The sequence below is a fragment of the Petromyzon marinus genome, chromosome 6 (genome assembly GCF_048934315.1).
Source record: "Petromyzon marinus isolate PM22_M1 ecotype Great Lakes invasive population chromosome 6, UKy_Petmar_22M1.pri1.0, whole genome shotgun sequence".
NCBI lineage: Eukaryota > Metazoa > Chordata > Hyperoartia > Petromyzontiformes > Petromyzontidae > Petromyzon > Petromyzon marinus.
This window is the reverse complement of record NC_133672.1, coordinates 939,500-954,271: the sequence shown is the minus strand read 5'-3', so window position 1 is coordinate 954,271 and position 14,772 is coordinate 939,500. Positions and strand designations below refer to the sequence as shown.

At 50.2% G+C, this 14,772-nt stretch overlaps 1 long non-coding RNA gene across 2 annotated transcripts in view; it reads right to left on the bottom strand.

Moving 5' to 3' along the window:
- Positions 1-5,380: 5,380 nt before the first annotated feature.
- The window catches only part of LOC116939713 (uncharacterized), a 51,284-nt gene continuing 41,892 nt past the window's right edge, over positions 5,381-14,772 (bottom strand). For both annotated transcript variants that reach the window (XR_004402456.2, XR_012940163.1), the window contains 2 exons: positions 6,631-6,798; positions 5,381-5,490 (listed from right to left, as the gene is read on the bottom strand). This is a non-coding gene — a long non-coding RNA (uncharacterized LOC116939713). The remainder of the gene's footprint in view (positions 5,491-6,630; positions 6,799-14,772) is intronic.

Here is a 14,772-nt window from a genome sequence, read left to right as displayed (position 1 = left end):
GCTAATAATGGAGGTGGGCTCTGGACCGCAAATTACATGAGAGTTTCGCAAATAAAGAGAGAGCGCGAATAATAATACTAACCAAGCTTCGAATACATGAATTATGGTTTAAATAAAACTCTGGCACAAAAACACCCCCCTACATTTAAAGACACATCGCTGTGACGTTCATCTATCCACAGGGACAGCGAGGATTTAGTATTAGTGATATTACATTTTACCGTTTGATAACTTGAACTTGTTCAATGCACGCTTGCCTGTAAATCAATCACAACAAAGTCACCGGCAGGCATCACTATATTTACATTAATTAATAATGTCCCAAAGACCTGTAATTCTTAACAAAAAATGGAAAACTCGACAAATATTTAACAACTCGGGGCGCGCGCAGATCTTTATTGAGCCGCTCGGCGTGCTGGCATGACGAACGCCGCCTCTGGGTGATGGCTGTGTCTTGCGAGAGGCTCGGGATCACTTGAATATTCGCTCTTTTAGTCCTGGCGATGTACAGCGTTCCTTGCTCTCTTAAAATAAAAATGTATTTTACTTGGCAACAATACAGTGCGAGCTTGCAATAAAGGCAGAGAGGTACTGGGCGTAATTTCACGCGGAACACGCGAGTAGAAGTACAGTGCAAGGATTTGAATGGTTTAAGGAATGCACTTTGCTGCTGATTGCGGCAGCGCTCATTTTGAAAACCTTTCCTGTCGCCCCCCCCCCTCTCTGTTTAATTCTGAAAACATGGTAATCATAAGTAGAGGCTCCATATGGTGGAGATCAAAGGTGTTTTATAGAGTCTGCCTTTACTTCATCCCCAGCCAACGCTGTTAATTAGACAACACGATTAGACGCGATAATAAAACCCAATTAAATTGATACGAACAGATTGGGGTATGATGTTCTCTGATGCAGGCTGGACCTCCTTGTGAATTTTGACGGTCCCAAGCCCCGTGGACTTTGCAAAAAGTGAGATGTTCGCTGCTCAACACGGAACTTCTAACCCATCATTGGTCATAACGGTAACGTTGGTAACAGCAGTTTCAATACTGAATTACTGATACCGAATTCCAGCCAGTTATATTAATTGTGCAATTGCTACACTTCGGAATTTCTGCATTCGATTGTTTGTGACTAAACTGTGTTTCCCATTAATTGCGAATGGCAGTTCTATTATTTATTTGGCTAACTTTTATTTTTTACGGGAGGCATCTCACATTTATTTTGTTCACCGCTTGTGAACGAAAGCGATGTGCACCAGGGCCGTGTGTGGATGCGGGGCTATTGGGGGACCGGGTGTCAATCCCCCCCCTCTCCCCCATTGATACCTGGGTGTAAAACCTATTTTGTGCGAGCTCACCACGCGAGTGAGACAACGTCGCATCTCCTCCTCTCGCCTCGCACCGTGAATGTAAACGCGTCCACAGGGGAGGAGGAGGCTGCTGACTGCCAACAGCGGAGGATGACGACGTAGGACGCGAGCGAGTCGCTTGTGGCGTCAGAGAGGGGACGGACGATGATCCCAATGTTGCGTCCGCGAAAGGCGACGCGCAAAGCCCACCACACGCGCCTGCCCGCCTCCAGAACACTCGTCCTAGCCAGCAGTGGAGCTGTATGCATGTATCTACGCGTGTTGAACTTCTTTCGCACCACACGCAGCCAAGCACGCTCATCGCAGGTGTGGGAGGGGGGGGGGGGGTAAAGGACACACGAGCGGGCCGCTGCGAGCCGCAGGCCTCCCCGGAGTTGTTCTACGCGTGGAGCGCGCCGCGGGTTCGCTGGTGCGCAGGAGTTTGCGGGGCTGATGGAGTGGGGGTGCGGGGGAGTGCAGAAGTTGGCGGCTCGCGGGTAGCGGCACTCCCCTGGCGCCCAAGAAGCTCTGTTGATGCGTGGGCACGACTTGTCACCAGCGCGCTGTGTTCCCTGCCAAGCCAAATTGGTGCCCGCTCAAGTCGCCCCCTCCCTCCACCCCCTCAACTTGGGGAAATTCCGCCTGGGCCACTGGAGACCAGCACGACGTGGAATCTGCATTTAGCTGCGGCGTAGCAGGGGGTGGGAGCAGGGGGGGGGGCGATTAAAACGATCCGCGGTGTCCCCCCTCCCGCCCACTTCCCGCAGCTCCGATCGGGGTTCGCACGGGCGAACACGCGTTCATCGAACACGCGTTCATCGAACACGCGTTCATCGAACACGCGTTCATCGAACACGCGTTCATCGAACACGCGTTCTGCGAAGGCTCGTAACGACGTGCTCTCTGCCGCATCACACCGCGATAAGACACAAAGTGTCTTATCGCTCTCAGATCGGTCTGTTGCACGCAGCAGAGTATGACGATGACTTCGGCTTTGACTTACGGCATCTTCCGCGTGCGCTGGCCGACGGAGGTGGGGGGGGGGGTCAGAAGTTTGTGGTGTCGGGGTAGTAATCGACACACGTCGATGAATGTCAACAGCACGAAGGACGACGCGCACGGCAGTGCCAGGGACGCGGCGCTGGGTCGGATCGCACCGCGACGCACGGTGCTCATTTCGAGGCCGAGTTGACCTCTGGGGAGGTCACACCCAGGCGAAGATATCCGCTTCCTCCCTACTGCTGGCGGTGGCCTAGGAATCGATACCGCCGTGTTTGTATCTCGGTCCGCGAGCCTCCATTACGCAGCCCCCCTCCCACTCATCAACGATTCCCGTGTAGCCTTGAACAGACCGTGGGGACTGTGGGGGTGAGTGTCGTCAGCGAGCACCTATTGATGTTGACACGGAGTACGGGAGGAGGGCGGCGTGGTCAGCACCACTCGCTCCATCCTCTTTTTCCCACAGTGCCGATGTGAACCCGCTGCGTCGAGTACTCGTGTAAGGCTAAGTCGACCTAGTGGAAGGCCATGGCCGGTTCAGATACCACTCGCCACTGATGTTAGCCGTGGCGGGGAGTTGAAATCGGTGTCACTGGGTGCATAGTGCACTGCGAAAAACACTGCCCCACCCTTCCACACAAATACTCGTGCGTGTACATACACACACGTACTCGGGGCATTAAACATTTCAAATTTCTGAAAATAAATGTACCTACCTGCTACTTTTTCGCACATGAATGGCATTACATAACCAGTCGATTGACTTCATGAATACAATGACGACGATCCCTTGTCAAAATGTGTTGGCTGTTGTTCTTCTTACACGGTGGGTTCCCCCAAGACCATGCATGCAAATTCATTTTAAAAGAATGTTTACATGATTGGTAATCTTATGAAAACAAGTAACAAATCCAATATATGGTTTATTGTTACATTTAGTTCAAATACTTTCCTGGCAGAGAACACACAGAACACAACAAGTAAATGAACAAAGAAACTGGAATGCATTGCTGCTAAATGGCTTGGCGTACAATCACATTTTACAACGTTCTAGCCTGCCCACAATCGCAAGTTCACCGCTGTACAATTCGCGTTGGTACGATGTCCACTGGACGCATTGAATGTTCACTTCGTTTTTTCTCTCTCTCTCTCTCACACAATCTTCACAATTGCACGTGATCCTGGCGGTTTGCACGGAACGCAAGCAACGCCGCTCTGCGTGCGTGCACGCGATTCTTAAACGTGTTTGGTTATCATGTGAAAAGTCAGCGGCCTGGCAAGTACAATCATCTTAAAAAGAAGCAGTTTGCAGCGGAAAAAAAAAATATTTAAGTTAACCCTGTGAGATGTGAATATTTCATTTAGGCAGCATTGTTAAGTGTGATAATTAATGAGGGGGCTGTGAGATAAAACCCCACGCAGGGCTGACAGCACTCAGGGTGGCTTTATCACTGCAGGACGCTAATTTGCAGCCGGGCCTAGCGAGCAGGAGACTTGGCAGGGGCTGGCTGGGTTGTTGCTTGGGTTGTTTTGGGTTTGGCTGGGTGGTTCTGGGGTTGGCTCGGTTGTTCTGGGTTTGAATGGGTTGCGCTGTGGCTTGTGCTGTGGCTTGTGATGGGTTGTGCCGGGGTTGCCTGGGATTGGAGCGAGTGGCGAAGGCGGCGGTTAAGCGGCGTGGGTGGCAGGAGAGTGGGGAGCCCGCACTCCCACTGCCAGGCCTACAGGCTTCACTGGCTGCCAGCCCACGGATGCGCACTCCCCGCGGTGAGCCCGTCTAGCCGAGGCCCCGGCCAGCTGGCACAGTCTGCCCGGCCTGTCCGCGGTGCATCATTAACGCCGACAAATGGGCGGGTAATTACTGAGAGGGCCCCCGGACTAGGGCATGATGCGGGCTCACGGCGCTAATCTGCGGAGTGAGAGGGGGGCACTGGCGGGGTTGGGGATGGATAGAGAGCGAGCGAGCGAAGAAGAGAGTGAAAGAGAGAGAGGGAGGGAGAGGGGCGATGTGTGATGTAGAGAGAGGGAGAGGTGGGGGTGCCAGAGAGAGCTGGAGACCGCCTCTCTGCTGGGCGATGTTGAGTGCTTGAAATGTTAATGGCGACCAGATTGAGAGTGTCATCCGGAACATCCGGTGGGAGATGCTGGCGCGAAAGCGGCCAGCAAACAAGTAATGATGAGTCTGCTCGACACAGAATGTCAATGTAAAGTGATTCTTTTTTAATAAAAGACAATGGGTTTTAAACTCAAAGGAGCAGCTTATACAGTTTTTATACATTAAAAAAAACAATGCAGCTGCCACTGCAATTTTCATGTGTGCCCTGGACAGATGGTTTTCCTCCATTTTATCAGTGGTGCATTGTTAGTGTGGAATACTGTTGAGCTTTTAGCGTGTTTCAGAACGCGAATTGTTGCAATCTGTTTCATGAAATGTTTTTGTTTGATAAAAAAAAACTTTTACACAACAACAAATTGCTTTTTTGTGTTGTCATGCACATCATCCATTTATCCAAATGTGTCCACTTGTGGTATTTATTAATTTATCAATAGGAGGGGAGGGGGGGGCGCCATGTCTGGGTGCGGTGTTCGTGGAGGGAAAGGGCGCCTGGACTTTAATGAAAGCAGCTTTCAGTTTCCGCATTAATTGGCCCACGCTGCCTCCGTGCCTCGCTGTACCCATGCCCCAATTCTGTCACGGGGGGAGCGGGGGGGGTCCCACCACCCCCCCCGCGCTCCCCCGTAATTGGGTGCCGTGCCACTGGGACCTGGAAGTGAACGAGACGGACGATTTCCGCCGTCCGTGACCCAGACGAGCAGAACCACCCCGCTTCGCCGTGCCCGGGTCTCCCCACCACCCGCGGGAACGCTCTTCCCCCCGCCTCCTCCCTCTTCCCCCCACCTCCTCCCTCTTCCCCCCACCTCCTCCCTCTTTCCCCCCACCTCCTCCCTCATCCTGCTCCCGCTGCTGTCCCCGACTCTTCCCAGCGCTCGGGTTGCCCTCCGCCCAGGTTTTGGTTTTCTCGTTCCCCCCAGCGCGCCCCACTGCCCCCACCGGTCGTGGGGAGCGCCGCCCCCCTCCTCCAGCGCAGATGGAGGAGCGGCTTCCCGCTGGGCAGGAGCGGTGTTCAGGGTGAGGGTTCAGGGAACTGGAGTTAGAAGGGGGAGTGAGAAAAAAATCAACAGCAATGATTTGTGTGTGCGTATACGTGTGTGTGCGTACATGTGTGTGCTTAAAAAAAAATCATTAAACTTAATTTTCTCAGGCTGCTGTATAGCCCGGCTGGAGTGTGGTATGTCCTCCCAACTAAAAATACCCTCACCAGCAGCGGACCACTGACTATAATGGCAAACATACGCGTTTGCCATTACTAACTTCGGCTGTTATTATATTAAGATTTTTTCTTGGTGTTGTTTTAAGCAACACACCGTCGGTGCGACCCCCCTCGGCGGCCCGCGCTCGCGATTGCTACCGAGGGAGGGCCCTGGGTCCCGTGAGCAGCGGGGACCCCTCCACACCCCCTGGGTCCCGTAAGCAGCGGGGACCCCCCCACACCCCCTGGGCCCCGTGAGCAGCGGGGACCCCTCCACACCCCCTGGGCCCTGTGAGCAGCGGGGACCCCTCCACACCCCCTGGGCCCCGTGAGCAGCGGGGACCCCCCACACCCCCTGGGCCCCGTGAGCAGCGGGGACCCCTCCACACCCCCTGGGCCCCGTGAACAGCGGGGACCCCTCCACACCCCCTGGGCTCTGTGAGCAGCGGGGACCCCTCCACACCCCCTGGGCCCCGTGAGCAGCGGGGACCCCTCCACACCCCCTGGGCGGACACTCCCGATTGCGCCATGGCGCGCGATGGCTGTGGCTTTGGCTCTGGGACGGCGCAGTGCACGGAGAAAGTCGACTGACGACGGAGGTTGTTTTTCCTCCCCCCCCCCCCCCACAATTATTAGATTTTTACGTAAAATGTTTGAGAAGCCCCGGACCGATTGCAAGTTATTTTCTTTCGAGCAGTTTTCTTTCTCTCTCTCTTAATTTTCGCGGGGTAAATGTTCTTCACGAGGAGTGTCCATGGGGGAATTATTTAAGGTGAACCTGGCCTTGATATGTAATTACATACATTGTAAATTCAGAGGGAGCAAGATAAAGAGTGGAAGATATCGAATACTCGAGGATGCATGCTGCAGTCCTTTCTCAATCTGTCGGACTCGCAGTCGTAGCTACAGTTTCATTCTTGCTCCCTTTGGTTTCAGTGCCAGCTGTGTTGAAATCCACCCGTGTGTAATTTATACCTGAACACCGTCCACTGTGTGGTGGCGAAGTGCTGCCACGGGGTTGTGGTCACCGGCCATTCACGTCGGGGCAAGTGATGTTGGCACTTCTATTGCACCTCGTCTGACCCACCGCTGTCAACCAGCACACCAGTGCGTCGTGGGAGTGCGCGGATAGCATTACGCATCCTGACAAAAGACAGAGGTTTGTTGTAAAATAAAATAAAAATCTCCTTTGGATGCAACCCACACTGACCAGCGTGGTGACGTATGGCAAACATCCGCCACGCGCGACACGGCGTGGAGAGGCCTTCATCCAGCAGCACTTTGACACGGGCCTGTACATTAACTTTTTGAAATTAGTATACATGGGCCAGAGGCTTGTTTGTATGAGTAATTACTGTACTCTGCTTTAGGAATCAAAGCGCTGATGCTGTTGTGAGAGGCAGTTGCAGAGACACAAAATTCAGATTGTTGGCAGATGAGAATCCCTTAACCATTGCATACAAAATGATGCCATGCTCGTCTATAGCAGGACCCAGAACGGAAATGTTTGTGGCAATTAATCTCGGAATGTGTCCAGATCAAACAAGCAGGCAGGCGGAGACATTGTAAAAGTGTTGTGTGTTTGGTGGTGCTGAGCCTGGTCATCAATACCTGCACATAAAAAAACGCATCATGTGAAATTGGTTTTGCACATAATTTGGCCAAATTCCTGCTCTGAGACTTAAACTTATGGGTTGTATTGCCATGCAATGGACATTTGCCTGTGGCAGGGTGGGTGGGAGAGCGCAGCCTCCTGGAGTGGATAAGAGGTCAATTTAATTGAAGTGAACTCACAAGGAGTGCTGCGATATCTAATTCGGCGGACCGTTCTCGAATCATGATGGTGTCACTCTTCCAAAGGGTTTCCGAATGGAGTATCTGTAACGCAGGGCGATGTGACGGCTCAATTGCAATAAAGTTGGGGACGATAACAACAAAGTACAATAACCCCACCCTCACAGACAACCACAAAGCAATGTTTGGCACGTCCCCGATCAAACAGCTGACGTCCCGCGTGACATCACGGGCCCGCGCGCGTGCTCTTGGTCCTGTTGTTGCCACCGAGGTCGACGGATTCACAACCAAGACCTCCATGCAGACCTTCCTCGTGCTGCGTTCGTTGCTGCGAGCGCGTAGAGAGTTCCTCAAGTGTGGACGGATTTCAGATCAAGTTGCCGTCCACTTCGTTAGAGACATTTGACACTCCCTGGTACTGTTTGCCAAGCCAAGCGTGCGCCAGTAACGTCCATCATCCTGGCCAGAGTAATTATACACAGAGACATTGCAACAACTGTGCACATAACTTCAATTGCATAATCTTTATTAGAATTGCCAATTTTCCAAAAATATATATGATGAGCGCACCCAAAAAGACCGCTCGGTCTATGACATCATGGCAAGTTCACTATGGGCTGTACCACCTGGGACACAAGTGCTGTACAGGGAAACACTGTGCAACACAATGCAATAAGAGCACAGTCAAGGACGTGATATCCAATGTGAAACTGATCACGTGGTGGAACAATTCAAAGCGGCGAGTTTGGTGGCAGCCGTCAACACAAACGCCGACTTCACACCGAAGGAAAAGCTCTAGGGATGCAAAGGATTGTGGGATTCCAAATTCAATACAATCCGATGATTGGCTTTGGAATTCCTTAATCTCCCGTGGGCTTTATCAATGTTAGGTATGATATTCCAATGGCTTGGATAGGTACTGGAAACCCACAGTCCTTGGTGGGCATCATGATGATACTCCACGTGACGTCTCGCAGGGTGAATGACGCGTTTTAGATCAAACCTCTGTTGCCTAAGGGAAGGAGAACGATGCAGTCAATTAGGCTACAACCTCCCGATTCAAATAAACTGTGGACACGGTGCTACGCGTATCATCAGGGACTAGAAGCGTGCCGGTTAGCTCGGTGCGCTGTGAACCCGGTGGGTTAAGTTCAATCCCCGACACAGCCTGCGGAGGCTTCATCCAGCAGAGGAGTGACAAATGACTGCGAATGACGGCAGTTTTGTTCGTTAACAAGGATATCATCACCAACATCATCATCGAGGTGAAATATAGGAGGCAATTACAAAGTTGAAGTTCATCAAGATGCAACTATTTTTTCACCCCAACAGGAAACAGCGGAGCGAAGGCAGTGGTGTATTTTAAGATGTTTTTTTCTTACGTAATTAAAGTGCATGTTTAACATGTTGATAATTATATGACATGCATATTTTCCATCACTTTGTATTAATGTAATACACCTTGGCACGAAACAAAGAATTGCTTGTAAGGCGGCGTTGAAACGTGAGGTGTAAGAATGTGTTTCTGCTGGTAACCATGAAGGCTGCTGATTTCCATTTTATATTTTATATTAATTTAACACGGTGCTTAAGCTTAGACTGCAATTTACGCCACTATTTTAAGGTCCAAAGGCTACATCCACTCAAACACCTATCCAAGAGAAGCAGTCCCAATCATGAAGAACTCTAGGCTAAACGCAAAAAAATATATAAAGTTAACAATCATATATATAAATTTATATATCAAGTTAACAATAATCAAACACGGACGAAGAAAGTTTGGCCTCACAGTCATGACCACACGCTGATAAAAGCCTCGAGCACTGCCGAACTCCGACACTTCGGAACAGAGACTTTACCAGCACCTGAATCGCAAAACATAATAATAAAAGTATTAAATACGAGTCTCAAAATCTTCACCATTTAAGGTCTCGAGGGAACGCGTGGGGTTTATCCACCGCTGACCGAGCTCTTGCTGCGCTCCGCTCCCCTTAAAGGTTCCCTCGGTATGTGCGGTGCAACTGGCCCCGACTGAAGCCCCCGCTCTTTCCCTCTCAAGTCTGTGCCAAGTCCCTTAGGCGAAGCTGCGCCTAATTAAACCAGTTCGGGCACTGCGCTTGGGCCCATTTCCAACTCGCCCCGCTAATTTACAAAAGGTCCTGGTCTTTGACATGCGACTTCAATTCTGTCTGGACGCGAACAAAGCCTCCTGATGGAAAGGAAGTCTGAAATGGTCTGGCATTTGCAAAGAGGTGGAAATTTGACCCCAACCCTATTATGCAGTGATCTCATCCCTCTGTGATTTGGCCCGCGCAGCACCGGGCAGTCGAAGAAACTTTTTTGGTCGCGGTGCCCTTGTTTTCACCGCGTGCTTTTATTTCCCCCCCCCACCCTCGATCTCACTGCCCCCGAATCCCTGCCCTTTCCCCACTCTCCATCCCGTCTGCTCTCACTCCTCTTTGCTTCTCACCCCGCCCTCTTGTCCCCGCCCCTCACCTCCTCTAACCTCCCCCACCACGCGGTGCCCCTTCTAGCTCCGACAATGGCTCACGCCGGCCCCGACGTTTCCAGCCAGGTCCGGCCGAGGACAACAATGGGCTGGGTGCGTGGATTGGATCCGTTGCTAATGAGGCGCTGTCTCTCCGTCCGCCGTGCTGGCGGCCTGCTGCTGATCAAGGCCTGAACCACTGCCAGCCGGGTCAATTGCCCGTGGCCTCTGCAAGATCGTCCCGCAGCAATGGCTAATGCAAAGGTGCGGCTGGAATTCTCGCAACGCACTCAGCTGCAATTACCGCCAGCTCAGGTCCAGACTCGTACTGCTCCCCAAGGTTCCTTGGATAACGCGTGGAAGGTGCACACGGTAATAATCCCGAGCAGCTTGAGACGAGCTTGGGAAAAATATAATTGGCTTCGTCTTTGCGTTTAACCTTTTAAGGGTATGAAATGTTTAACTTTGTTTTAAAAATACATGAGGGCATTGCGGATCATGCTGTCATTGCATTTGTTATGATTTCTTTAAGGAATTGCTACTAAAGGGTTTTTCATACGCGTTTTTTTTAAAGGTGAAGGAAACAAGGAAAAGCTGTACATGCCTGAAAAATGTCCCAGGCATAAAAAATGCCCCCGTGTGTTGTCAGCCGGAGGTTCGGTGCGCGCGTTGCTAGCGAAGCCGCAGTCTTAGGTAAATATTCCCATGCACAGCATCCGTATGAGCACAGGAACCCGAGCGGTCTTGTGTGGCAATAAAACCAGGAGCACTTAATTACCGTGCACTGTTTGCTGTCTGTGCTGTGGAATGGTTTTGGCATCAGAATTTGGCTTTTATATATACAGTGAGGGAAAAAAGTATTTGATCCCCTGCTGATTTTGTACGTTTGCCCACTGACAAAGAAATGATCAGTCTATAATTTTAATGGTAGGTTTATTTGAACAGTGAGAGACATAATAACAACGAAACATTTCGGAAAACGCGTGTCAAAAACGTTATAAATCGATTGGCATTTTAATTAGGGAAATAAGTATTTGACCCCTCTGCAAAACATGACTTAGTACTTGGTGGCAAAACCCTTGTTGGCAATCACAGAGGTCAGACGTTTCTTGTAGTTGGCCACCAGGTTTGCACACATCTCAGGAGGGATTTTGTCCCACTCCTCTTTGCAGATCTTCTCCAAGTCATTAAGATTTCGAGGCTGACGTTTGGCAACTCGAACCTTCAGCTCCCTCCACAGATGTTCTATGGGATTAAGGTCTGGAGACTGGCTAGGCCACTCCAGGACCTTAATGTGCTTCTTCTTGAGCCACTCCTTTGTTGCCTTGGCCGTGTATTTTGGGTCATTGTCATGCTGGAATACCCATCCACGACCCATTTTCAATGCCCTGGCTGAGGGAAGGAGGTTCTCATCCAAGGTTTGACGGTACATGGCCCCGTCCATCGTCCCTTCGATGCGTTGAAGTTGTCCTGTCCTCTTAGCAGAAAAACACCCCCAAAGCATAATGTTTCCACCTCCATGTTTGACGGTGGGGATGGTGTTCTTGGGGTCATAGGCAGCATTCCTCCTCCTCCAAACACGGCGAGTTGAGTTGATGCCAAAGAGCTCCATTTTGGTCTAATCTGACCACAATACTTTCACCCAGTTGTCCTCTGAATCATTCAGATGTTCATTGGCAAACTTCAAACGGGCATGTATATGTGCTTTCTTGAGCAGGGGGACCTTGCGGGCGATGTAGGATTTCAGTCCTTCACGGCGTAGTGTGTTACCAATTGTTTTCTTGGTGACTATGGTCCCAGCTGCCTTGAGATCATTGACAAGATCCTCCCGTGTAGTTCTGGGCTGATTCCTCACCGTTCTCATGATCATTGCAACTCCACGAGGTGGGATCTTGCATGGAGCCTCAGGCCGAGGGAGATTGACAGTTATTTTGTGTGTCTTCCATTTGTGAATAATCGCACCAACTGTTGTCACCTTCTCACCAAGCTGCTTGGCAATGGTATTGTAGCCCATTTCAGCCTTGTGTAGGTCTACAATCTTGTCCCTGACATCCTTGGAGAGCTCTTTGGTCTTGGCTATGGTGGAGAGTTTGGAATCTGATTGATTGATTGTTTCTGTGGACAGGTGCCTTTTATACAGGTTGAGGCTAGGAGCACTCCCTTTAAGAGTGTGCTCCTAATCTCAGCTCGTTACCTGTATAAAAGACACCTGGGAGCCAGAAATCTTTCTGATTGAGAGAGGGTCAAATATTTATTTCCCTCATTAAAATGCAAATCAATTTATAAAATGTTTGACCTGAGTTTTTCTGAATTTTGTTGTTGTTATTCTGTCTCTCACTGTTCAAATAAACCTACCATTAAAATTATAGACTGATAATTTCCTTGTCAGTGGGCAAACGCACAAAATCAGCAGGGGATCAAATACTTTTTTCCTTCACTGTATATAAAAAAACATGTCTCAGATTTTTTTTAGTGTATTTAAATTTACGTTTGAGTTTTTTACGTCTGATAGCGGAAGTCGCACCACGTGGGGGATGGATGGGAAAACAAAGAATCTCGGTTGCTAGTGGACTCGTTTCGGAAAGAACTAAAATCGAGCTTGTGATTGAGCAGTGCGCACGTGACACTCACCTGGACGTGCGCGCATGCGGGACGCCTCGTGCGCAGTTTCAAGCAAGAGCAGAGGTGCAGCCCTGGAATCGCTCGCTCACGCCACTGCCACCAGAAGGGACTCACTGCTAGAGGGAGCTCTAGGGGATATTTGGTCTACTCTTCCTCGCTAAACAAAAGTCTTGGAAGAGATGGGCGTACCCACACTTTGGCCCACCACACGCGCACATTCATACCGCTGGGTACACAGAGGCGGCGCTGGGGGGTTTGAGACATTTTCACGCTTCGTTTAACTGCCGCGCCGGGAGCTCGAATCGAAACGGTGCCCTCTGGATTGCAATTCCAGTGCGCGAACCATTCACTGTCCCACTGTGCACTGTGGCTGCAGCAACAGCTCCCTGTACCGGAAGCATTGCATAGTGCAACATAGTTTTTTTTTTATCATTGCCACGGTGAGGCCGGTTAGCCGTGACGGCATCACGGTGGCCGGGAACTGCCCTAGGCGCCCAGGCCGTGAATTTCAAATGGAAACCTCATGCAAAAGTGACGCTTTTTCAAATGTGACGGGAAGGTCCAAAACGTCGTGTCTGGATTCATAAGCCACGTCCTGGACGAATTCCAATTTGCTTCAACTCCATGCCAACTGGAGAGGATCGTGGACACACTGCAGGAGCGAGAATAACATCGCACGACTCTCAGAGGACTCGCCCCTGAATCTGAACTTCATGGGAGAGCTCACGCCTTGTTCTCACTGGGAAGGAAGTGCTGCTGCTCGTGTTACCAATACCCACGATGGAATCACTCTCAAAATGGTGCCATATGGCCGGTGATTGCATACAAGCGGGCAGCAGCATGAAACGTCGGACATAGCCGATGGACGTGCTGTCGCAATGGAGGGGGCAGGGGGCACGGTGGCCGCGTCTCTGCGTGCCACGCGCCAGGACTGCTGCTGTCGCCCGACCACCCACGTGTTCCCCATCGCAGCATTCACTCGCTGGCGGTTTTATTGTGGTTATTCTTGCCTTTGATGGAGAATGATGAGAGAGTACACAAATGATGGGTCATAAGTTATTAATATAGTTATTGTTAATGAAAAAAAACCCCATTTCGGTTGAATATAGAATCCTTTATCAGCTGCTCAGTAGTTGTTGTGTGTATATATAAACATCTGGATTCTGCAGTTGACGCTCTGCTGGTGAACATCATGGCCAGCACATCCACGGCCACGTTTCCCACGTTATGAAAATGATAACTTCAGTGACCAATTGAACATTAAAAACGCAACCACCGTGGTTCTAGCTGCTATCCCACACGGTGGATGTGTAGTCGTCAAGACGTCGCTAATGTTAGTGAAATATGTGTTTATTTGATTATCGATGTTCTGTGTTCATGCCAGCAGTCCCTAACCTTGCATTATTTATTTATCTATCTATTTATTTAATTCATTTATTTATTTTGAACGTCATGTTTGTAAAAGTTGTGTACACACAAAGTACCTAGTGTGAACGATATCAAATGTTTGTAATATTTATGTAATAATTCCTGAATCACATTTTTTGAATGTCTTAAAATGTATTGACCACTTTCTTGATGTGTTTGATTCCCACTCACGGCCAACACCAGTGACGATTATGTGAACCGGTCCCGGGCCTCCCCTAGGTCGACTCAGCCTCTAATGAGTACCTGGTGCGGTGTGTAAACATTGCCAATAGGGAGACAAAAGCGGTCGGGCGTGGTGCTGGCCACCCCCTCGTGTACCGTTCCGGCCTTCATAGGTGCTCGCTAACAGCACTTGCCCCTACAGTCTGTTAAGGCTATATGGGGGATCTTTGTCTTTGTATCTATGAATGTGTGTATCTATGTCCGTGCTGCACTACCAACCCGACCATCCGAGTTCGATTCCGGCTCACAGCCAACAACAGTGATGATTATCCAAACCGCTAACAGCACTTGCCTCAAACGTGAGTGAAGCCTATAGGGCGATCTTTGTCTTTGTGGTGCTGCCAACATCAGCCCTCATCTGTGGTGCTTGCCTTAATTAATTAAAATCCATTCTTTAAGCTCGCGATATATGCATCAGATTTCGGGTACGATAATTATAATTGATCAGTGATGTTTGATTTGCGTGTTGTATGTAATGGGTTCGTGTGACCCATGCAGCCAGTTGAGGGCGCTAGAGTCGAGTTTATTTTGTTTAACCAGGTGAGAGGGAGAGAGTTCAGGAG